The 22,464-nt window shown below is 40.3% G+C and overlaps 21 non-coding genes across 21 annotated transcripts; all 21 read left to right on the top strand.

The window, feature by feature from the left end:
* Positions 1 to 536: 536 nt before the first annotated feature.
* TRNAI-UAU (transfer RNA isoleucine (anticodon UAU)) lies at positions 537 to 609 on the top strand. The gene has a single exon. It is a non-coding gene; the product is annotated as a tRNA-Ile (tRNA).
* A 5,112-nt stretch (positions 610 to 5,721) lies between these two features.
* Positions 5,722 to 5,794, top strand: TRNAI-UAU (transfer RNA isoleucine (anticodon UAU)). Its single transcript has one exon. It is a non-coding gene; the product is annotated as a tRNA-Ile (tRNA).
* A 1,327-nt stretch (positions 5,795 to 7,121) lies between these two features.
* TRNAT-UGU (transfer RNA threonine (anticodon UGU)) lies at positions 7,122 to 7,194 on the top strand. The gene has a single exon. It is a non-coding gene; the product is annotated as a tRNA-Thr (tRNA).
* A 927-nt stretch (positions 7,195 to 8,121) lies between these two features.
* Positions 8,122 to 8,194, top strand: TRNAK-UUU (transfer RNA lysine (anticodon UUU)). The gene has a single exon. It is a non-coding gene; the product is annotated as a tRNA-Lys (tRNA).
* Positions 8,195 to 8,721: 527 nt separating this feature from the next.
* TRNAT-UGU (transfer RNA threonine (anticodon UGU)) lies at positions 8,722 to 8,794 on the top strand. Its single transcript has one exon. It is a non-coding gene; the product is annotated as a tRNA-Thr (tRNA).
* A 327-nt stretch (positions 8,795 to 9,121) lies between these two features.
* TRNAK-UUU (transfer RNA lysine (anticodon UUU)) lies at positions 9,122 to 9,194 on the top strand. Its single transcript has one exon. It is a non-coding gene; the product is annotated as a tRNA-Lys (tRNA).
* A 927-nt stretch (positions 9,195 to 10,121) lies between these two features.
* TRNAK-UUU (transfer RNA lysine (anticodon UUU)) lies at positions 10,122 to 10,194 on the top strand. The gene has a single exon. It is a non-coding gene; the product is annotated as a tRNA-Lys (tRNA).
* A 126-nt stretch (positions 10,195 to 10,320) lies between these two features.
* Positions 10,321 to 10,393, top strand: TRNAK-UUU (transfer RNA lysine (anticodon UUU)). The gene has a single exon. It is a non-coding gene; the product is annotated as a tRNA-Lys (tRNA).
* A 927-nt stretch (positions 10,394 to 11,320) lies between these two features.
* Positions 11,321 to 11,393, top strand: TRNAK-UUU (transfer RNA lysine (anticodon UUU)). The gene has a single exon. It is a non-coding gene; the product is annotated as a tRNA-Lys (tRNA).
* A 523-nt stretch (positions 11,394 to 11,916) lies between these two features.
* On the top strand, positions 11,917 to 11,989 carry TRNAK-UUU (transfer RNA lysine (anticodon UUU)). Its single transcript has one exon. It is a non-coding gene; the product is annotated as a tRNA-Lys (tRNA).
* A 927-nt stretch (positions 11,990 to 12,916) lies between these two features.
* Positions 12,917 to 12,989, top strand: TRNAK-UUU (transfer RNA lysine (anticodon UUU)). Its single transcript has one exon. It is a non-coding gene; the product is annotated as a tRNA-Lys (tRNA).
* Positions 12,990 to 14,314: 1,325 nt separating this feature from the next.
* TRNAK-UUU (transfer RNA lysine (anticodon UUU)) lies at positions 14,315 to 14,387 on the top strand. The gene has a single exon. It is a non-coding gene; the product is annotated as a tRNA-Lys (tRNA).
* Positions 14,388 to 14,514: 127 nt separating this feature from the next.
* Positions 14,515 to 14,587, top strand: TRNAK-UUU (transfer RNA lysine (anticodon UUU)). The gene has a single exon. It is a non-coding gene; the product is annotated as a tRNA-Lys (tRNA).
* A 927-nt stretch (positions 14,588 to 15,514) lies between these two features.
* On the top strand, positions 15,515 to 15,587 carry TRNAK-UUU (transfer RNA lysine (anticodon UUU)). Its single transcript has one exon. It is a non-coding gene; the product is annotated as a tRNA-Lys (tRNA).
* A 726-nt stretch (positions 15,588 to 16,313) lies between these two features.
* TRNAK-UUU (transfer RNA lysine (anticodon UUU)) lies at positions 16,314 to 16,386 on the top strand. Its single transcript has one exon. It is a non-coding gene; the product is annotated as a tRNA-Lys (tRNA).
* A 127-nt stretch (positions 16,387 to 16,513) lies between these two features.
* TRNAK-UUU (transfer RNA lysine (anticodon UUU)) lies at positions 16,514 to 16,586 on the top strand. Its single transcript has one exon. It is a non-coding gene; the product is annotated as a tRNA-Lys (tRNA).
* Positions 16,587 to 17,513: 927 nt separating this feature from the next.
* Positions 17,514 to 17,586, top strand: TRNAK-UUU (transfer RNA lysine (anticodon UUU)). Its single transcript has one exon. It is a non-coding gene; the product is annotated as a tRNA-Lys (tRNA).
* Positions 17,587 to 18,513: 927 nt separating this feature from the next.
* TRNAK-UUU (transfer RNA lysine (anticodon UUU)) lies at positions 18,514 to 18,586 on the top strand. The gene has a single exon. It is a non-coding gene; the product is annotated as a tRNA-Lys (tRNA).
* A 1,325-nt stretch (positions 18,587 to 19,911) lies between these two features.
* On the top strand, positions 19,912 to 19,984 carry TRNAK-UUU (transfer RNA lysine (anticodon UUU)). The gene has a single exon. It is a non-coding gene; the product is annotated as a tRNA-Lys (tRNA).
* A 721-nt stretch (positions 19,985 to 20,705) lies between these two features.
* On the top strand, positions 20,706 to 20,778 carry TRNAK-UUU (transfer RNA lysine (anticodon UUU)). Its single transcript has one exon. It is a non-coding gene; the product is annotated as a tRNA-Lys (tRNA).
* Positions 20,779 to 21,304: 526 nt separating this feature from the next.
* Positions 21,305 to 21,377, top strand: TRNAK-UUU (transfer RNA lysine (anticodon UUU)). The gene has a single exon. It is a non-coding gene; the product is annotated as a tRNA-Lys (tRNA).
* Positions 21,378 to 22,464: the final 1,087 nt, after the last annotated feature.

Consider the following 22,464-nt stretch of genomic DNA (forward strand, 5'->3'; position numbering starts at 1 on the left):
GTTCGGGCGATCTCTTTTTTTACTTGTATTTTATACTTGGAATATTTTATCTGTCTTCCGCAATCGGGCGATTCTTTCTCTTTCTTGTATTTTATACTTATAATATTTTATCTGTTTATCGGCACTAAAGGATTGAGCCCGGATAGCTCAGTCGGTAGAGCGTTATGCTTTTAACCTAACGAACCAGGGTTCGAGTCCCTGTTCGGGCGATCTCTTATTTTACTTGTATTTTATACTTGGAATATTTTGTCTGCCTTCCATGATCGGGAGATTCTTTCTCTTTCTTCTATTTTATACTTATAATATTTTATCTATTTATCGGCACTAACGGATTGAGCCCGGATAGCTCAGTCGGTAGAGCGTTAGGCTTTTAACCTAACGTTCCAGGCTTCGAGTCCCTGTTCGGGCGATCTCTTTTTTTACTTGTATTTTATACTTGGAATATTTTATCTGTCATCCGCAATCGGGCGATTCTTTCTCTTTCTTCTATTTTACACTTATAATATTTTATCTGTTTATCGGCACAAACGGATTGAGCCCGGATAGTTCAGTCGGTAGAGCGTTAGGCTTATAACTTAACGGTCCAGGGTTCGAGTCCCTGTTCGGGCGATCTCTTTTTATACTTGGAATATTTTTTCTGCCTTCCGCGATCGGGAGATTCTTTCTCTTTCTTCGATTTTATACTTATAATATTTTATCTGTTTATCGGCACTAACGGATTGAGCCCGGATAGCTCAGTCGGTAGAGCGTTAGGCTTTTAACCTAACGGTCCAGGGTTCGAGTCCCTGTTCGGGCGGTCCCTTTTTTTACTTGTATTTTATACTTGGAATAATTTATCTGTCTTCCGCGATCGGGCGATTCTTTCTCTTTCTTCTATTTTATACTTATAATATTTTATCTGTTTATCGGCACTAAAGGATTGAGCCCGGATAGTTCAGTCGGTAGAGCGATAGGCTTTTAACCTAACGGTCCAGGGTTCGAGTCCCTGTTCGGGCGATCCCTTTTTTTACTTCTATTTTATACTTGGAAAATTCTATCTGTCTTCCGCGATCGGGCGATTCTTTCTCTTTCTTCTATTTTATACTTTTAATATTTTATCTTTTTATCGGAACTAACGCATTGAGCCCGGATAGCTCAGTCGGTAGAGCGTTAGGCTTTTAACCTAACGGTCCAGGGTTCGAGTCCCTGTTCGGGCGATCCCTTTTTTTACTTCTATTTTATACTTGGAAAATTCTATCTGTCTTCCGCGATCGGGCGATTCTTTCTCTTTCTTCTATTTTATACTTATAATATTTTATCTGTTTATCGGTACTAACGGATTGAGCCCGGATAGCTCAGTCGGTAGAGCGTTATGCTTTTAACCTAACGTCCAGGGTTCGAGTCCCTGTTCGGGCGATCTCTTTTTTTACTTGTATTTTATACTTGGAATATTTTGTCTGCCTTCCATGATCGGGAGATTCTTTCTCTTTCTTCTATTTTATACTTATAATATTTTATCTATTTATCGGCACTAACGGATTGAGCCCGGATAGCTCAGTCGGTAGAGCGTTAGGCTTTTAACCTAACGTTCCAGGGTTCGAGTCCCTGTTCGGGCGATCTCTTTTTTTACTTGTATTTTATACTTGGAATATTTTATCTGTCTTCCGCAATCGGGCGATTTTTTCTCTTTCTTCTATTTTACACTTATAATATTTTATCTGTTTATCGGCAGAAACGGATTGAGCCCGGATAGTTCAGTCGGTAGAGCGTTAGGCTTATAACTTAACGGTCCAGGGTTCGAGTCCCTAATCGGGCGATCTCTTTTTTTACTTGTATTTTATACTTGGAATATTTTTTCTGCCTTCCGCGATCGGGAGATTCTTTCTCTTTCTTCGATTTTATACTTATAATATTTTATCTGTTTATCGGCACTAACGGATTGAGCCCGGATAGCTCAGTCGGTAGAGCGTTAGGCTTTTAACCTAACGGTCCAGGGTTCGAGTCCCTGATCGGGCGATCCCTTTTTTTACTTGTATTTTATGCTTGGAATAATTTATCTGTCTTCCGCGATCGGGCGATTCTTTCTCTTTCTTCTATTTTATACTTATAATATTTTATCTATTTATCGGCACTAACGGATTGAGCCCGGATAGCTCTTTCGGTAGAGCATTAGAATTTTAGCCTAACGGTCCAGGGATCGAGTCTCTGTTCGGGCGATCCCTTTTTTAACTTGTATTTTATACTTGGAAAATTCTATCTGTCTTCCGCGATCGGGCGATTCTTTCTCTTTCTTCTATTTTATACTTTTAATATTTTATCTTTTTATCGGAACTAACGCATTGAGCCCGGATAGCTCAGTCGGTAGAGCGTTAGGCTTTAAACCTAACGGTCCAGGGTTCGAGTCCCTGTTCGGGCGATCCCTTTTTTTACTTCTATTTTATACTTGGAAAATTCTATCTGTCTTCCGCGATCGGGCGATTCTTTCTCTTTCTTCTATTTTATACTTATAATATTTTATCTGTTTATCGGTACTAACGGATTGAGCCCGGATAGCTCAGTCGGTAGAGCGTTATGCTTTTAACCTAACGGTCCAGGGTTCGAGTCCCTGTTCGGGCGATCTCTTCTTTTACTTGTATTTTATACTTGGAATATTTTGTCCGCCTTCCATGATCGGGAGATTCTTTCTCTTTCTTCTATTTTATACTTATAATATTTTATCTATTTATCGGCACTAACGGATTGAGCCCGGATAGCTCAGTCGGTAGAGCGTTAGGCTTTTAACCTAACGCTCCAGGGTTCGAGTGCCTGTTCGGGCGATCTCTTTTTTTACTTGTATTTTATACTTGGAATATTTTATCTGTCTTCCGCAATCGGGCGATTTTTTCTCTTTCTTCTATTTTACACTTATAATATTTTATCTGTTTATCGGCACTAACGGATTGAGCCCGGATAGCTCAGTCGGTAGAGCGTTAGGCTTTTAACCTAACGGTCCAGGGTTCGAGTCCCTGATCGGGCGATCCCTTTTTTTACTTGTATTTTATGCTTGGAATAATTTATCTGTCTTCCGCGATCGGGCGATTCTTTCTCTTTCTTCTATTTTATACTTATAATATTTTATCTATTTATCGGCACTAACGGATTGAGCCCGGATAGCTCTTTCGGTAGAGCATTAGAATTTTAGCCTAACGGTCCAGGGATCGAGTCTCTGTTCGGGCGATCCCTTTTTTAACTTGTATTTTATACTTGGAATATTTTATGTGTCTTCCGCAATCGGGCGATTCTTTCTCTTTCTTCTATTTATACTTATAATATTTTATCTGTTTATCGGCACTAAAGGATTGAGCCCGGATAGTTCAGTCGGTAGAGCGTTAGGCTTTTAACCTAACGGTCCAGGGTTCGAGTCCCTGTTCGGGCGATCCCTTTTTTTACTTCTATTTTAAACTTGGAAAATTCTATCTGCCTTCCGCGATCGGGAGATTCTTTCTCTTTCTTCTATTTTATACTTATAATATTTTATCTGTTTATCGGTACTAACGGATTGAGCCCGGATAGCTCAGTCGGTAGAGCGTTATGCTTTTAACCTAACGGTCCAGGGTTCGAGTCCCTGTTCGGGCGATCTCTTTTTTTACTTGTATTTTATACTTGGAATATTTTGTCTGCCTTCCATGATCGGGAGATTCTTTCTCTTTCTTCTATTTTATACTTATAATATTTTATCTATTTATCGGTACTAACGGTTTGAGCCCGGATAGCTCTTTCGGTAGAGCATTAGAATTTTAGCCTAACGGTCCAGGGATCGAGTCTCTGTTCGGGCGATCCCTCTTTTAACTTGTATTTTATACTTGGAAAATTCTATCTGTCTTCCGCGATCGGGCGATCCTTTCTCTTCCTTCTATTTTATACTTATAATATTTTATCTGTTTATCGGCACTAACGGATTGAGCCCAGATAGATCAGTCGGTAGAGCGTTAGGCTTTTAACCTAACGGTCCAGGGTTCGAGTCCCTGTTCGGGCGATCTCTTTTTTTACTTGTATTTTATACTTGGAATATTTTATGTGTCTTCCGCAATCGGGCGATTCTTTCTCTTTCTTGTATTTTATACTTATAATATTTTATCTGTTTATCGGCACTAAAGGATTGAGCCCGGATAGTTCAGTCGGTAGCGCGTTAGGCTTTTAACCTAACGGTCCAGGGTTCGAGTCCCTGTTCGGGCGATCCATTTTTTTACTTCTATTTTATACTTGGAAAATTCTATCTGTCTTCCTTGATCGGGCGATTCTTTCTCTTTCTTCTATTTTATACTTTTAATATTTTATCTGTTTATCGGAACTAACGGATTGAGCCCGGATAGTTCAGTCGGTAGAGCGTTAGGCTTTTAACCTAACGGTCCAGGGTTCGAGTCCCTGTTCGGGCGATCCCTTTTTTTACTTTTATTTTATACTTGGAAAATTCTATCTGTCTTCCGCGATCGGGCGATTCTTTCTCTTTCTTCTATTTTATACTTTTAATATTTTATCTTTTTATCGGAACTAACGCATTGAGCCCGGATAGCTCAGTCGGTAGAGCGTTAGGCTTTTAACCTAACGGTCCAGGGTTCGAGTCCCTGTTCGGGCGATCCCTTTTTTTACTTCTATTTTATACTTGGAAAATTCTATCTGTCTTCCGCGATCGGGCGATTCTTTCTCTTTCTTCTATTTTATACTTATAATATTTTATCTGTTTATCGGTACTAACGGATTGAGCCCGGATAGCTCAGTCGGTAGAGCGTTATGCTTTTAACCTAACGGTCCAGGGTTCGAGTCCCTGTTCGGGCGATCTCTTCTTTTACTTGTATTTTATACTTGGAATATTTTGTCTGCCTTCCATGATCGGGAGATTCTTTCTCTTTCTTCTATTTTATACTTATAATATTTTATCTATTTATCGGCACTAACGGATTGAGCCCGGATAGCTCAGTCGGTAGAGCGTTAGGCTTTTAACCTAACGCTCCAGGGTTCGAGTCCCTGTTCGGGCGATCTCTTTTTTTACTTGTATTTTATACTTGGAATATTTTATCTGTCTTCCGCAATCGGGCGATTTTTTCTCTTTCTTCTATTTTACACTTATAATATTTTATCTGTTTATCGGCACAAACGGATTGAGCCCGGATAGTTCAGTCGGTAGAGCGTTAGGCTTATAACTTAACGGTCCAGGGTTCGAGTCCCTAATCGGGCGATCTCTTTTTTTACTTGTATTTTATACTTGGAATATTTTTTCTGCCTTCCGCGATCGGGAGATTCTTTCTCTTTCTTCGATTTTATACTTATAATATTTTATCTGTTTATCGGCACTAACGGATTGAGCCCGGATAGCTCAGTCGGTAGAGCGTTAGGCTTTTAACCTAACGGTCCAGGGTTCGAGTCCCTGATCGGGCGATCCCTTTTTTTACTTGTATTTTATACTTGGAATAATTTATCTGTCTTCCGCGATCGGGCGATTCTTTCTCTTTCTTCTATTTTATACTTATAATATTTTATCTGTTTATCGGCACTAACGGATTGAGCCCGGATAGCTCAGTCGGTAGAGTGTTAGGCTTTTAACCTAACGTTCCAGGGTTCGAGTCCCTGTTCGGGCGATCTCTTTTTTTACTTGTATTTTATACTTGGAATATTTTATCTGTCTTCCGCAATCGGGCGATTCTTTCTCTTTCTTCTATTTTATACTTATAATATTTTATCTGTTTATCGGCACAAACGGATTGAGCCCGGATAGTTCAGTCGGTAGAGCGTTAGGCTTATAACTTAACGGTCCAGGGTTCGAGTCCCTGTTCGGGCGATCTCTTTTTTTACTTGTATTTTATACTTGGAATAATTTATCTGTCTCCGACGATCGGGCGATTCTTTCTCTTTCTTCTATTTTATACTTATAATATTTTATCTATTTATCGGCACTAACGGATTGAGCCCGGATAGCTCTTTCGGTAGAGCATTAGGCTTTTAGCCTAACGGTCCAGGGATCGAGTCTCTGTTCGGGCGATCCCTTTTTTAACTTGTATTTTATACTTGGAAAATTCTATCTGTCTTCCGCGATCGGGCGATTCTTTCTCTTCCTTCTATTTTATACTTATAATATTTTATCTGTTTATCGGCACTAACGGATTGAGCCCGGATAGCTCAGTCGGTAGAGCATTAGGCTTTTAGACTAACGGTCCAGGGTTCGAGTCCCTGTTCGGGCGATCTCTTTTTTTACTTGTATTTTATACTTGGAATATTTTATGTGTCTTCCGCAATCGGGCGATTCTTTCTCTTTCTTGTATTTTATACTTATAATATTTTATCTGTTTATCGGCACTAAAGGATTGAGCCCGGATAGTTCAGTCGGTAGAGCGGTAGGCTTTTAACCTAACGGTCCAGGGTTCGAGTCCCTGTTCGGGCGATCCATTTTTTTACTTCTATTTTATACTTGGAAAATTCTATCTGTCTTCCGCGATCGGGCGATTCTTTCTCTTTCTTCTATTTTATACTTTTAATATTTTATCTGTTTATCGGAACTAACGGATTGAGCCCGGATAGCTCAGTCGGTAGAGCGTTAGGCTTTTAACCTAACGGTCCAGGGTTCGAGTCCCTGTTCGGGCGATCCCTTTTTTTACTTCTTGTTTATACTTGGAAAATTCTATCTGTCTTCCGCGATCGGGCGATTCTTTCTCTTTCTTCTATTTTATACTTATAATATTTTATCTTTTTATCTTTACTAACGGATTGAGCCCGGATAGCTCAGTCGTTAGAGCGTTAGGCTTTTAACCTAACGGTCCAGGGTTCGAGTCCCTGTTCGGGCGATCCCTTTTTTTACTTCTATTTTAAACTTGGAAAATTCTATCTGCCTTCCGCGATCTAGCGATTCTTTCTCTTTCTTCTATTTTATACTTATAATATTTTATCTTTTTATCGGAACAAAAGGATTGAGCCCGGATAGCTCAGTCAGTAGAGCGTTAGGCTTTTAACCTAACGGTCCAGGGTTCGAGTCCCTGTTCGGGCGATCCCTTTTTTTACTTCTATTTTATACTTGGAAAATTCTATCTGTCTTCCGCGATCGGGCGATTCTTTCTCTTTCTTCTATTTTATACTTATAATATTTTATCTGTTTATCGGCACTAACGGAATGAGCCCAGAAAGCTCAGTCGGTAGAGCGATAGGCTTGTAACCTAACGGTCCAGGGTTCGAGTCCCTGTTCGGGCGATCCCTTGTTTTACTTGTATTTTATACTTGGAATATTTTGTCTGTCTTCCGCGATCGGGCGATTCTTTCTCTTTCTTCTATTTTATACTTATAATATTTTATCTGTTTATCGTCACTAACGGATTGAGACCGGATAGCTCAGTCGAAAGAGCGGTAGGCTTTTTACCTAACGGTCCAGGGTTCGAGTTCCTGTTCGGGCGATCCCTTTTTTTACTTGTATTTTATACTTGGAATATTTTATCTGTCTTCCGCAATCGGGTGATTCTTTCTCTTTCTTCTATTTCATACATATAATATTTTATCTGTTTATCGGCACTAGCGGATTGAGCCCGGATAGCTCAGTCGGTAGAGCGTTAGGCTTTTAACCTAACGGTCCAGGGTTCGAGTCCCTGTTCGGGCGATCCCTTTTTTTACTTGTATTTTATACTTGGAAAATTCTATCTGTCTTCCGCGATCGGGCGATTCTTTCTCTTCCTTCTATTTTATACTTATAATATTTTATCTGTTTATCGGCACTAACGGATTGAGCCCGGATAGCTCAGTCGGTAGAGCATTAGGCTTTTAGACTAACGGTCCAGGGTTCGAGTCCCTGTTCGGGCGATCTCTTTTTTTACTTGTATTTTATACTTGGAATATTTTATGTGTCTTCCGCAATCGGGCGATTCTTTCTCTTTCTTGTATTTTATACTTATAATATTTTATCTGTTTATCGGCACTAAAGGATTGAGCCCGGATAGTTCAGTCGGTAGAGCGGTAGGCTTTTAACCTAACGGTCCAGGGTTCGAGTCCCTGTTCGGGCGATCCATTTTTTTACTTCTATTTTATACTTGGAAAATTCTATCTGTCTTCCGCGATCGGGCGATTCTTTCTCTTTCTTCTATTTTATACTTTTAATATTTTATCTGTTTATCGGAACTAACGGATTGAGCCCGGATAGCTCAGTCGGTAGAGCGTTAGGCTTTTAACCTAACGGTCCAGGGTTCGAGTCCCTGTTCGGGCGATCCCTTTTTTTACTTCTTGTTTATACTTGGAAAATTCTATCTGTCTTCCGCGATCGGGCGATTCTTTCTCTTTCTTCTATTTTATACTTATAATATTTTATCTTTTTATCTTTACTAACGGATTGAGCCCGGATAGCTCAGTCGTTAGAGCGTTAGGCTTTTAACCTAACGGTCCAGGGTTCGAGTCCCTGTTCGGGCGATCCCTTTTTTTACTTCTATTTTAAACTTGGAAAATTCTATCTGCCTTCCGCGATCTAGCGATTCTTTCTCTTTCTTCTATTTTATACTTATAATATTTTATCTTTTTATCGGAACAAAAGGATTGAGCCCGGATAGCTCAGTCAGTAGAGCGTTAGGCTTTTAACCTAACGGTCCAGGGTTCGAGTCCCTGTTCGGGCGATCCCTTTTTTTACTTCTATTTTATACTTGGAAAATTCTATCTGTCTTCCGCGATCGGGCGATTCTTTCTCTTTCTTCTATTTTATACTTATAATATTTTATCTGTTTATCGGCACTAACGGAATGAGCCCAGAAAGCTCAGTCGGTAGAGCGATAGGCTTGTAACCTAACGGTCCAGGGTTCGAGTCCCTGTTCGGGCGATCCCTTGTTTTACTTGTATTTTATACTTGGAATATTTTGTCTGTCTTCCGCGATCGGGCGATTCTTTCTCTTTCTTCTATTTTATACTTATAATATTTTATCTGTTTATCGTCACTAACGGATTGAGACCGGATAGCTCAGTCGAAAGAGCGGTAGGCTTTTTACCTAACGGTCCAGGGTTCGAGTTCCTGTTCGGGCGATCCCTTTTTTTACTTGTATTTTATACTTGGAATATTTTATCTGTCTTCCGCAATCGGGTGATTCTTTCTCTTTCTTCTATTTCATACATATAATATTTTATCTGTTTATCGGCACTAGCGGATTGAGCCCGGATAGCTCAGTCGGTAGAGCGTTAGGCTTTTAACCTAACGGTCCAGGGTTCGAGTCCCTGTTCGGGCGATCCCTTTTTTTACTTGTATTTTATACTTGGAATATTTTATCTGTCATCCGCGATCGGGCGATTCGTTCTCTTTCTTCTATTTTATACTTATAATATTTTATCTGTTTATCGGCACTAACGGATTGAGCCCGGATAGCTCTGTAGGTAGAGCGTTAGGCTTTTAACCTAACGGTCCAGGGTTCGAGTCTCTGTTCGGGCGATCTCTTTTTTAACTTGTATTTTATACTTGGAAAATTCTATCTGTCTTCCGCGATCGGGCGATTCTTTCTCTTTCTTCTATTTTATACTTATAATATTTTATCTGTTTATTGGAACTAACGGATTGAGCCCGGATAGCTCAGTCGGTCGAGCGTTAGGCTTTTAACCTAACGGTCCAGGGTTCGAGTCCCTGTTCGGGCGATCCCTTTTTATACTTCTATTTTATACTTGGAAAATTCTATCTGTCTTCCGCGATCGGGCGATTCTTTCTCTTTCTTCTATTTTATACTTATAATATTTTATCTGTTTATCGGCACTAACGGATTGAGCCCGGATAGCTCAGTCGGTAGAGCGATAGGCTTTTAACCGAACGGTCCAGGGTTCGAGTCCCTGTTCGGGCGACTCCTTTTTTCACTTCTATTTTATACTAAGAAAATTCTATCTGTCTTCCGCGATCGGGCGATTCTTTCTCTTTCTTCTATTTTATACTTATAATATTTTATCTGTTTATCGGAACTAACGGATTGAGCCCGTATAGCTCAGTCAGTAGAGCGTTAGGCTTTTAACCTAACGGTCCAGGGTTCGAGTCCCTGTTCGGGCGATTCCTTTTTTTACTTCTATTTTATACTAGGAAAATTCTATCTGTCTTCCGCGATCGGGCGATTCTTTCTCTTTCTTCTATTTCATACTTATAATATTTTATCTGTTTATCGGAACTAACGGATTGAGCCCGGATAGCTCAGTCGGTAGAGCGTTAGGCTTTTAACCTAACGGTCCAGGGTTCGAGTCCCTGTTCGGGCGATCCCTTTTTTTACTTCTATTTTATACTTGGAAAATTCTATCTGTCTTCCGCGATCGGGCGATTCTTTCTCTTTCTTCTATTTTATACTTATAATATTTTATCTGTTTATCGGAATAACGGATTGAGCCCGGATAGCTCAGTCGGTAGAGCGTTAGGCTTTTAACCTAACGGTCCAGGGTTCGAGTCCCTGTTCGGGCGATCCCTTTTTTTACTTCTATTTTATACTTGGAAAATTCTATCTGTCTTCCGCGATCGGGCGATTCTTTCTCTTTCTTCTATTTTATACTTATAATATTTTATCTGTTTATCGGCACTAACGGATTGAGCCCGGATAGCTCAGTCGGTAGAGCGATAGGCTTTTAACCTAACGGTCCAGGGTTCGAGTCCCTGTTCGGGCGACCCCTTTTTTTACTTCTATTTTATACTAAGAAAATTCTATCTGTCTTCCGCGATCGGGCGATTCTTTCTCTTTCTTCTATTTTATACTTATAATATTTTATCTGTTTATCGGATCTAACGGATTGATCCCGGATAGCTCAGTTGTTAGAGCGTTAGGCTTTTAACCTAACGGTCCAGGGTTCGAGTCCCTGTTCGGGTGATCGCGTTTTTTACTTGTATTTTATACTTGGAATATTTTGTCTGTCTTCCGCGATCGGGCGATTCTTTCTCTTTCTTCTATTTTATACTTATAATATTTTATCTGTTTATCGGCACTAACGGATTGAGACCGGATAGCTCAGTCGGTAGAGCGGTAGGCTTTTTACCTAACGGTCCAGGGTTCGAGTTCCTGTTCGGGCGATCCCTTTTTTTACTTGTATTTTATACTTGGAATATTTTATCTGTCATCCGCGATCGGGCGATTCTTTCTCTTTCTTCTATTTTATACTTATAATATTTTATCTGTTTATCAGCACTAACGGATTGAGCCCGGATAGCTCTATAGGTAGAGCGTTAGGCTTTTAACCTAACGGTCCAGGGTTCGAGTCTCTGTTCGGGCGATCCCTTTTTTAACTTGTATTTTATACTTGGAAAATTCTATCTGTCTTCCGCGATCGGGCGATTCTTTCTCTTTCTTCTATTTTATACTTATAATATTTTATCTGTTTATCGGCACTAACGGACTGAGCCCGGATAGCTCAGTCGGTAGAGCGTTAGGCTTTTAACCTAACGGTCCAGGGTTCGAGTCCCTGTTCGGGCGATCTCTTTTTTTACTTGTATTTTATACTTGGAATATTTTATCAGTCTTCCGCGTTCGGGCGATTCTTTCTCTTTCTTCTATTTTATACTTATAATATTTTATCTGTTTATCGGCACTAACGGATTGAGCCCGGATAGCTCAGTCGGTAAAGCGTTAGGCTTTTACCCTAACGGTCCAGGGTTCGAGTCCCTGTTCGGGCGATCCCTTTTTTTACTTCTATTTTATACTTGGAAAATTCTATCTGTCTTCCGCGATCGGGCGATTCTTTCTCTTTCTACTATTTTATACTTATAATATTTTATCTTTTTATCGGACCTAACGGATTGAGCCCGGATAGCTCAGTCGGTAGAGCGTTAGGCTTTTAACCTAACGGTCAAGGGTTCGAGTCCCTGTTCGGGTGATCCCTTTTTTAACTTCTATTTAATACTTGGAAAATTCTGTCTTCCGCGATCGGGAGATTCTTTCTCTTTTTTCTATTTTATACTTATAATATTTTATCTGTATATCGGAACTAACGGATTGAGCCCGGATAGCTCAGTCGGTAGAGCGTTAGGCTTTTAACCTAACGGTCCAGGGTTCGAGTCCCTGTTCGGGCGATCTCTTTTTTTACTTGTATTTTATACTTGGAATATTTTGTCTTCCTTCCGCGATCGGGCGATTCTTTCTCTTTCTTCTATTTTATACTTATAATATTTTATCTTTTTATCGGAACTAACGGATTGAGCCCGGATAGCTCAGTCGGTAGAGCGTTAGGCTTTTAACCTAACGGTCCAGGGTTCGAGTCCCTGATCGGGCGATCCCTTTTTTTACTTGTATTTTATACTTGGAATATTTTGTCTTCCTTCCGCGATAGGGCGATTCTTTCTCTTTCTTCTATTTTATACTTATAATATTTTATCTGTTTATCGGCACTAACGGATTGAGCCCGGATAGCTCAGTCGGTAGAGCGTTAGGGTTTTAACCTAACGGTCCACGGTTCGAGTCCCTGTTCGGGCGATCTCTTTTTTTACTTGTATTTTATACTTGGAATATTTTATCTGTCTTCCGCAATCGGGCGATTCTTTCTCTTTCTTCTATTTTATACTTATAATATTTTATCTGATTTTCGGCACTAACGGTTTGAGCCCGGATAGCTCAGTCGGTAGAGCGTTAGGCTTTTAACCTAACGGTCCAGGGTTCGAGTCCCAGTTCGGGCGATCTCTTTTTTTACTTGTATTTTATACTTGGAATATTTTATCAGTCTTCCGCGTTCGGGCGATTCTTTCTCTTTCTTCTATTTTATACTTATAATATTTTATCTGTTTATCGGAACTAACGGATTGAGCCCGGATAGCTCAGTCGGTAGAGCGTTAGGCTTTTAACCTAACGGTCCAGAGTTCGAGTCCCTGTACGGGCGATCCCTTTTTTTACTTCTATTTTATACTTGGAAAATTCTATCTGTCTTCAGCGATCGTGCGATTCTTTCACTTTCTTCTATTTTATACTTATAATATTTTATCTGTTTATCGGAACTAACGGATTGAGCCCGGATAGCTCAGTCGGTAGAGCGTTAGGCTTTTAACCTAACGGTCCAGGGTTCGAGTCCCTGTTCGGGCGATCTCTTTTTTTACTTGTATTTTATACTTGGAATATTTTGTCTTCCTTCCGCGATCGGGCGATTCTTTCTCTTTCTTCTATTTTATACTTATAATATTTTATCTGTTTATCGGCACTAACGGATTGAGCCCGGATAGCTCAGTCGGTAGAGCGTTAAGGTTTTAACCTAACGGTCCAGGGTTCGAGTCTCTGTTCGGACGATCCCTTTTTTTACTTCTATTTTATACTTGGAAAATTCTATCTGTCTTCCGCGATCGGGCGATTCTTTCTCTTTCTTCTATTTTATACTTATAATATTTTATCTTTTTATCGGAACTAACGGATTGAGCCCGGATAGCTCAGTCGGTAGAGCGTTAGGCTTTTAACCTAACGGTCCAGGGTTCGAGTCCCTGATCGGGCGATCCCTTTTTTTACTTGTATTTTATACTTGGAATATTTTGTCTTCCTTCCGCGATAGGGCGATTCTTTCTTTCTTCTATTTTATACTTATAATATTTTATCTGTTTATCGGCACCAACGGATTGAGCCCGGATAGCTCAGTCGGTAGAGCGTTAGGGTTTTAACCTAACGGTCCAGGGTTCGAGTCCCTGTTCGGGCGATCTCTTTTTTTACTTGTATTTTATACTTGGAATATTTTATCAGTCTTCCGCGTTCGGGCGATTCTTTCTCTTTCTTCTATTTTATACTTATAATATTTTATCTGTTTATCGGCACTAACGGATTGAGCCCGGATAGCTCAGTCGGTAAAGCGTTAGGCTTTTACCCTAACGGTCCAGGGTTCGAGTCTCTGTTCGGGCGATCCCTTTTTTAACTTCTATTTTATACTTGGAATATTTTATCAGTCATCCGCGTTCGGGCGATTCTTTCTCTTTCTTCTATTTTATACTTATAATATTTTATCTTTTTGTCGGCACTAACGGATTGAGCCTGGATAGCTCAGTCGGTAGAGCGTTAGGGTTTTAACCTAACGGTCCAGGGTTCGAGTCCCTGTTCGGGCGATCCCTTTTTTTACTTGTATTTTATACTTGGAATATTTTGTCTTCCTTCCGCGATAGGGCGATTCTTTCTCTGTCTTCTATTTTATACTTATAATATTTTATCTGTTTATCGGCACTAACGGATTGAGCCCGGATAGCTCAGTCGGTAGAGCGTTAGGGTTTTAACCTAACGGTCCACGGTTCGAGTCCCTGTTCGGGTGATCTCTTTTTTTACTTGTATTTTATACTTGGAATATTTTATCTGTCTTCCGCAATCGGGCGATTCTTTCTCTTTCTTCTATTTTATACTTATAATATTTTATCTGATTTTCGGCACTAACGGTTTGAGCCCGGATAGCTCAGTCGGTAGAGCGTTAGGCTTTTAACCTAACGGTCCAGGGTTCGAGTCCCTGTTCGGGCGATCCCTTTTTTTACTTCTATTTTATACTTGGAAAATTCTATCTGTCTTCCGCGATCGGGCGATTCTTTCTCTTTCTTCTATTTTATACTTATAATATTTTATCTGTTTATCGGCACAAACGGAAAGAGCCCGGATAGCTCAGTCGGTAGAGCGTTAGGCTTTTAACCTAACGGTCCAGGGTTCGAGTCCCTGTTCGGGCGATCTCTTTCTTTACTTGTAATTTATACTTGGAATATTCTATCTGTCTTCCGCGAACGGGCGATTCTTTCTCTTTCTTCTATTTTATACTTATAATATTTTATCTGTTTATCGGCACTAACGGATTTAGCCCGGATAGCTCTGTAGGTAGAGCGTTAGGCTTTTAACCTATCGGTCCAGGGCTCAAGTCTCAGTTCGGGCGATCCCTTTTTTAACTTGTATTTTATACTTGGAAAATTCTATCTGTCTTCCGCGATCGGGCGATTCTTTCTCTTTCTTCTATTTTATACTTATAATACTTTATCTGTTTATCGGCACTAACGGATTGAGCCCGTATAGCTCAGTCGGTAGAGCATTAGGCTTTTAACCTAACGGTCCAGGGTTCGAGAGCCTGTTCGGGCGATCCCTTTTTTTACTTCTATTTAATACTTAGAAAATTCGATCTGTCTTCTGCGATCGGGTGATTCTTTCTCTTTCTTCTATTTTATACTTATAATATTTTATCTGTTTATCGGCACTAACGGATTGAGCCCGTATAGCTCACTCGGTAGAGCATTAGGCTTTTAACCTAACGGTCCAGGGTTCGAGTGCCTGTTCGGGCGATCCCTTTTTTTACTTCTATTTAATACTTAGAAAATTCGATCTGTCTTCTGCGATCGGGTGATTCTTTCTCTTTCTTCTATTTTATACTTATAATATTTTATCTGTTTATCGAAACTAACGGATTGAGCCCGGATAGCTCTGTAGGTAGAGCGTTAGGCTTTTAACCTAACGGTCCAGGGTTCGAGTCCCTGTTCGGGCGATCCCTTATTTTACTTCTATTTAATACTTGGAAAATTCGATCCGTCTTCCGCGATCGGGTGATTCTTTCTCTTTCTTCTATTTTATACTTATAATATTTTATCTGTTTATCGGCACTAACGGATTGAGCCCGGATAGCTCAGTCGGTAGAGCGTTAGGCTTTTAACCTAACGGTCCAGGGTTCGAGTCCCTGTTCGGGCGATCCCTTTTTTTACTTCTATTTTATACTTGGAAAATTCTATCTGTCTTCCGCGATCGGGCGATTCTTTCTCTTTCTTCTATTTTATACTTATAATATTTTATCTGTTTATCGGCACTAACGGATTGAGCCCGGATAGCTCAGTCGGTAGAGCGTTAGGCTTTTACCCTAACGGTCCAGGGTTCGAGTCCCTGTTCGGCGATCCCTTGTTTTTCTTGTATTTTATACTTGGAATATTTTGTCTGTCTTCCGCGATCGGGCGATTCTTTCTCTTTCTTCTATTTTATACTTATAATATTTTATCTGTTTATCGGCACTAACGGATTGAGACCGGATAGCTCAGTCGGTAGAGCGGTAGGCTTTTTACCTAACGGTCCAGGGTTCGAGTTCCTGTTCGGGCGATCCCTTTTTTTACTTGTATTTTATACTTGGAATATTTTATCTGTCTTCCGCGATCGGGTGATTCTTTCTCTTTTTTCTATTTTATACATATAATATTTTATCTGTTTATCGGCACTAACGGCTTGAGCCCGGATAGCTCTGCAGGTAGAGCGTTAGGCTTTTAACCTAACGGTCCAGGGTTCGAGTCTCTGTTCGGGCGATCGCTTTTTTAATTTGTATTTTCTACTTGGAAAATTCTATCTGTCTTGCGCGATCGGGCGATTCTTTCTCTTTCTTCTATTTTATACTTATAATATTTTATCTGTTTATCGGCACTAACGGATTGAGCCCGGATAGCTCAGTCGGTAGAGCGTTAGGCTTTTAACCTAACGGTCCAGGGTTCGAGTCCCTGTTCGGGCGATCTCTTTTTTTACTTGTATTTTATACTTGGAATATTTTGTCTTCCTTCCGCGATAGGGCGATTCTTTCTCTTTCTTCTATTTTATACTTATAATATTTTATCTTTTTATCGGAACTAACGGATTGAGCCCGGATAGCTCAGTCGGTAGAGCGTTAGGCTTTTAACCTAACGGTCCAGGGTTCGAGTCCCTGTTCGGGCGATCTCTTTTTTTACTTGTATTTTATACTTGGAATATTTTGTCTTCCTTCCGCGATCGGGCGATTCTTTCTCTTTCTTCTATTTTATACTTATAATATTTTATCTTTTTATCGGAACTAACGGATTGAGCCCGGATAGCTCAGTCGGTAGAGCGTTAGGCTTTTAACCTAACGGTCCAGGGTTCGAGTCCCTGATCGGGCGATCCCTTTTTTTACTTGTATTTTATACTTGGAATATTTTGTCTTCCTTCCGCGATAGGGCGATTCTTTCTCTTTCTTCTATTTTATACTTATAATATTTTATCTGTTTATCGGCACTAACGGATTGAGCCCGGATAGCTCAGTCGGTAGAGCGTTAGGGTTTTAACCTAACGGTCCAGGGTTCGAGTCCCTGTTCGGGAGATCTCTTTTTTTATTTGTATTTTATACTTGGAATATTTTATCAGTCATCCGCGTTCGGGCGATTCTTTCTCTTTCTTCTATTTTATACTTATAATATTTTATCTTTTTGTCGGCACTAACGGATTGAGCCCGGATAGCTCAGTCGGTAGAGCGTTAGGGTTTTAACCTAACGGTCCAGGGTTCGAGTCCCTGTTCGGGCGATCCCTTTTTTTACTTGTATTTTATACTTGGAATATTTTGTCTTCCTTCCGCGATAGGGCGATTCTTTCTCTGTCTTCTATTTTATACTTATAATATTTTATCTGTTTATCGGCACTAACGGATTGAGCCCGGATAGCTCAGTCGGTAGAGCGTTAGGGTTTTAACCTAACGGTCCACGGTTCGAGTCCCTGTTCGGGCGATCTCTTTTTTTACTTGTATTTTATACTTGGAATATTTTATCTGTCTTCCGCAATCGGGCGATTCTTTCTCTTTCTTCTATTTTATACTTATAATATTTTATCTGATTTTCGGCACTAACGGTTTGAGCCCGGATAGCTCAGTCGGTAGAGCGTTAGGCTTTTAACCTAACGGTCCAGGGTTCGAGTCCCTGTTCGGGCGATCCCTTTTTTTACTTCTATTTTATACTTGGAAAATTCTATCTGTCTTCCGCGATCGGGCGATTCTTTCTCTGTCTTCTATTTTATACTTATAATATTTTAACTGTTTATCGGCACTAACGGATTGAGCCCGGATAGCTCAGTCGGTAGAGCGTTAGGGTTTTAACCTAACGGTCCACGGTTCGAGTCCCTGTTCGGGCGATCTCTTTTTTTACTTGTATTTTATACTTGGAATATTTTATCTGTCTTCCGCAATCGGGCGATTCTTTCTCTTTCTTCTATTTTATACTTATAATATTTTATCTGATTTTCGGCACTAACGGTTTGAGCCCGGATAGCTCAGTCGGTAGAGCGTTAGGCTTTTAACCTAACGGTCCAGGGTTCGAGTCCCAGTTCGGGCGATCTCTTTTTTTACTTGTATTTTATACTTGGAATATTTTATCAGTCTTCCGCGTTCGGGCGATTCTTTCTCTTTCTTCTATTTTATACTTATAATATTTTATCTGTTTATCGGCACTAACGGATTGAGCCCGGATAGCTCAGTCGGTAAAGCGTTAGGCTTTTACCCTAACGGTCCAGGGTTCGAGTCCCTGTTCGGGCGATCCCTTTTTTTACTTCTATTTTATACTTGGAAAATTCTATCTGTCTTCCGCGATCGGGCGATTCTTTCTCTTTCTACTATTTTATACTTATAATATTTTATCTTTTTATCGGAACTAACGGATTGAGCCCGGATAGCTCAGTCGGTAGAGCGTTAGGCTTTTAACCTAACGGTCCAGAGTTCGAGTCCCTGTACGGGCGATCCCTTTTTTTACTTCTATTTTATACTTGGAAAATTCTATCTGTCTTCAGCGATCGTGCGATTCTTTCACTTTCTTCTATTTTATACTTATAATATTTTATCTGTTTATCGGAACTAACGGATTGAGCCCGGATAGCTCAGTCGGTAGAGCGTTAGGCTTTTAACCTAACGGTCCAGGGTTCGAGTCCCTGTTCGGGCGATCTCTTTTTTTACTTGTATTTTATACTTGGAATATTTTGTCTTCCTTCCGCGATCGGGCGATTCTTTCTCTTTCTTCTATTTTATACTTATAATATTTTATCTGTTTATCGGCACTAACGGATTGAGCCCGGATAGCTCAGTCGGTAGAGCGTTAAGGTTTTAACCTAACGGTCCAGGGTTCGAGTCTCTGTTCGGACGATCCCTTTTTTTACTTCTATTTTATACTTGGAAAATTCTATCTGTCTTCCGCGATCGGGCGATTCTTTCTCTTTCTTCTATTTTATACTTATAATATTTTATCTTTTTATCGGAACTAACGGATTGAGCCCGGATAGCTCAGTCGGTAGAGCGTTAGGCTTTTAACCTAACGGTCCAGGGTTCGAGTCCCTGATCGGGCGATCCCTTTTTTTACTTGTATTTTATACTTGGAATATTTTGTCTTCCTTCCGCGATAGGGCGATTCTTTCTTTCTTCTATTTTATACTTATAATATTTTATCTGTTTATCGGCACTAACGGATTGAGCCCGGATAGCTCAGTCGGTAGAGCGTTAGGGTTTTAACCTAACGGTCCAGGGTTCGAGTCCCTGTTCGGGCGATCTCTTTTTTTACTTGTATTTTATACTTGGAATATTTTATCAGTCTTCCGCGTTCGGGCGATTCTTTCTCTTTCTTCTATTTTATACTTATAATATTTTATCTGTTTATCGGCACTAACGGATTGAGCCCGGATAGCTCAGTCGGTAAAGCGTTAGGCTTTTACCCTAACGGTCCAGGGTTCGAGTCTCTGTTCGGGCGATCCCTTTTTTAACTTCTATTTTATACTTGGAATATTTTATCAGTCATCCGCGTTCGGGCGATTCTTTCTCTTTCTTCTATTTTATACTTATAATATTTTATCTTTTTGTCGGCACTAACGGATTGAGCCCGGATAGCTCAGTCGGTAGAGCGTTAGGGTTTTAACCTAACGGTCCAGGGTTCGAGTCCCTGTTCGGGCGATCCCTTTTTTTACTTGTATTTTATACTTGGAATATTTTGTCTTCCTTCCGCGATAGGGCGATTCTTTCTCTGTCTTCTATTTTATACTTATAATATTTTATCTGTTTATCGGCACTAACGGATTGAGCCCGGATAGCTCAGTCGGTAGAGCGTTAGGGTTTTAACCTAACGGTCCACGGTTCGAGTCCCTGTTCGGGTGATCTCTTTTTTTACTTGTATTTTATACTTGGAATATTTTATCTGTCTTCCGCAATCGGGCGATTCTTTCTCTTTCTTCTATTTTATACTTATAATATTTTATCTGATTTTCGGCACTAACGGTTTGAGCCCGGATAGCTCAGTCGGTAGAGCGTTAGGCTTTTAACCTAACGGTCCAGGGTTCGAGTCCCTGTTCGGGCGATCCCTTTTTTTACTTCTATTTTATACTTGGAAAATTCTATCTGTCTTCCGCGATCGGGCGATTCTTTCTTCTATTTTATACTTATAATATTTTATCTGTTTATCGGCACAAACGGAAAGAGCCCGGATAGCTCAGTCGGTAGAGCATTAGGCTTTTAACCTAACGATCCAGGGTTCGAGAGCCTGTTCGGGCGATCCCTTTTTTTACTTCTATTTAATACTTAGAAAATTCGATCTGTCTTCTGCGATCGGGTGATTCTTTCTCTTTCTTCTATTTTATACTTATAATATTTTATCTGTTTATCGGCACTAACGGATTGAGCCCGTATAGCTCACTCGGTAGAGCATTAGGCTTTTAACCTAACGGTCCAGGGTTCGAGTGCCTGTTCGGGCGATCCCTTTTTTTACTTCTATTTAATACTTAGAAAATTCGATCTGTCTTCTGCGATCGGGTGATTCTTTCTCTTTCTTCTATTTTATACTTGTAATATTTTATCTGTTTATCGAAACTAACGGATTGAGCCCGGATAGCTCTGTAGGTAGAGCGTTAGGCTTTTAACCTAACGGTCCAGGGTTCGAGTCCCTGTTCGGGCGATCCCTTATTTTACTTCTATTTAATACTTGGAAAATTCGATCCGTCTTCCGCGATCGGGTGATTCTTTCTCTTTCTTCTATTTTATACTTATAATATTTTATCTGTTTATCGGCACTAACGGATTGAGCCCGGATAGCTCAGTCGGTAGAGCGTTAGGCTTTTAACCTAACGGTCCAGGGTTCGAGTCCCTGTTCGGGCGATCCCTTTTTTTACTTCTATTTTATACTTGGAAAATTCTATCTGTCTTCCGCGATCGGGCGATTCTTTCTCTTTCTTCTATTTTATACTTATAATACTTAATCTGTTTATCGGCACTAACGGATTGAGCCCGGATAGCTCAGTCGGCAGAGCGTTAGGCTTTTACCCTAACGGTCCAGGGTTCGAGTCCCTGTTCGGCGATCCCTTGTTTTTCTTGTATTTTATACTTGGAATATTTTGTCTGTCTTCCGCAATCGGGCGATTCTTTCTCTTTCTTCTATTTTATACTTATAATATTTTATCTGATTTTCGGCACTAACGGTTTGAGCCCGGATAGCTCAGTCGGTAGAGCGTTAGGCTTTTAACCTAACGGTCCAGGGTTCGAGTCCCAGTTCGGGCGATCTCTTTTTTTACTTGTATTTTATACTTGGAATATTTTATCAGTCTTCAGCGATCGTGCGATTCTTTCACTTTCTTCTATTTTATACTTATAATATTTTATCTGTTTATCGGAACTAACGGATTGAGCCCGGATAGCTCAGTCGGTAGAGCGTTAGGCTTTTAACCTAACGGTCCAGGGTTCGAGTCCCTGTTCGGGCGATCTCTTTTTTTACTTGTATTTTATACTTGGAATATTTTGTCTTCCTTCCGCGATCGGGCGATTCTTTCTCTTTCTTCTATTTTATACTTATAATATTTTATCTGTTTATCGGCACTAACGGATTGAGCCCGGATAGCTCAGTCGGTAGAGCGTTAAGGTTTTAACCTAACGGTCCAGGGTTCGAGTCTCTGTTCGGACGATCCCTTTTTTTACTTCTATTTTATACTTGGAAAATTCTATCTGTCTTCCGCGATCGGGCGATTCTTTCTTTTTCTTCTATTTTATACTTATAATATTTTATCTTTTTATCGGAACTAACGGATTGAGCCCGGATAGCTCAGTCGGTAGAGCGTTAGGCTTTTAACCTAACGGTCCAGGGTTCGAGTCCCTGATCGGGCGATCCCTTTTTTTACTTGTATTTTATACTTGGAATATTTTGTCTTCCTTCCGCGATAGGGCGATTCTTTCTTTCTTCTATTTTATACTTATAATATTTTATCTGTTTATCGGCACTAACGGATTGAGCCCGGATAGCTCAGTCGGTAGAGCGTTAGGGTTTTAACCTAACGGTCCAGGGTTCGAGTCCCTGTTCGGGCGATCTCTTTTTTTACTTGTATTTTATACTTGGAATATTTTATCAGTCTTCCGCGTTCGGGCGATTCTTTCTCTTTCTTCTATTTTATACTTATAATATTTTATCTGTTTATCGGCACTAACGGATTGAGCCCGGATAGCTCAGTCGGTAAAGCGTTAGGCTTTTACCCTAACGGTCCAGGGTTCGAGTCTCTGTTCGGGCGATCCCTTTTTTAACTTCTATTTTATACTTGGAATATTTTATCAGTCATCCGCGTTCGGGCGATTCTTTCTCTTTCTTCTATTTTATACTTATAATATTTTATCTTTTTGTCGGCACTAACGGATTGAGCCCGGATAGCTCAGTCGGTAGAGCGTTAGGGTTTTAACCTAACGGTCCAGGGTTCGAGTCCCTGTTCGGGCGATCCCTTTTTTTACTTGTATTTTATACTTGGAATATTTTGTCTTCCTTCCGCGATAGGGCGATTCTTTCTCTGTCTTCTATTTTATACT

This window comes from Parasteatoda tepidariorum, chromosome 2 (genome assembly GCF_982258835.1).
Source record: "Parasteatoda tepidariorum strain Cologne lab strain chromosome 2, Ptep-v5.0, whole genome shotgun sequence".
Lineage (NCBI taxonomy): Eukaryota > Metazoa > Arthropoda > Arachnida > Araneae > Theridiidae > Parasteatoda > Parasteatoda tepidariorum.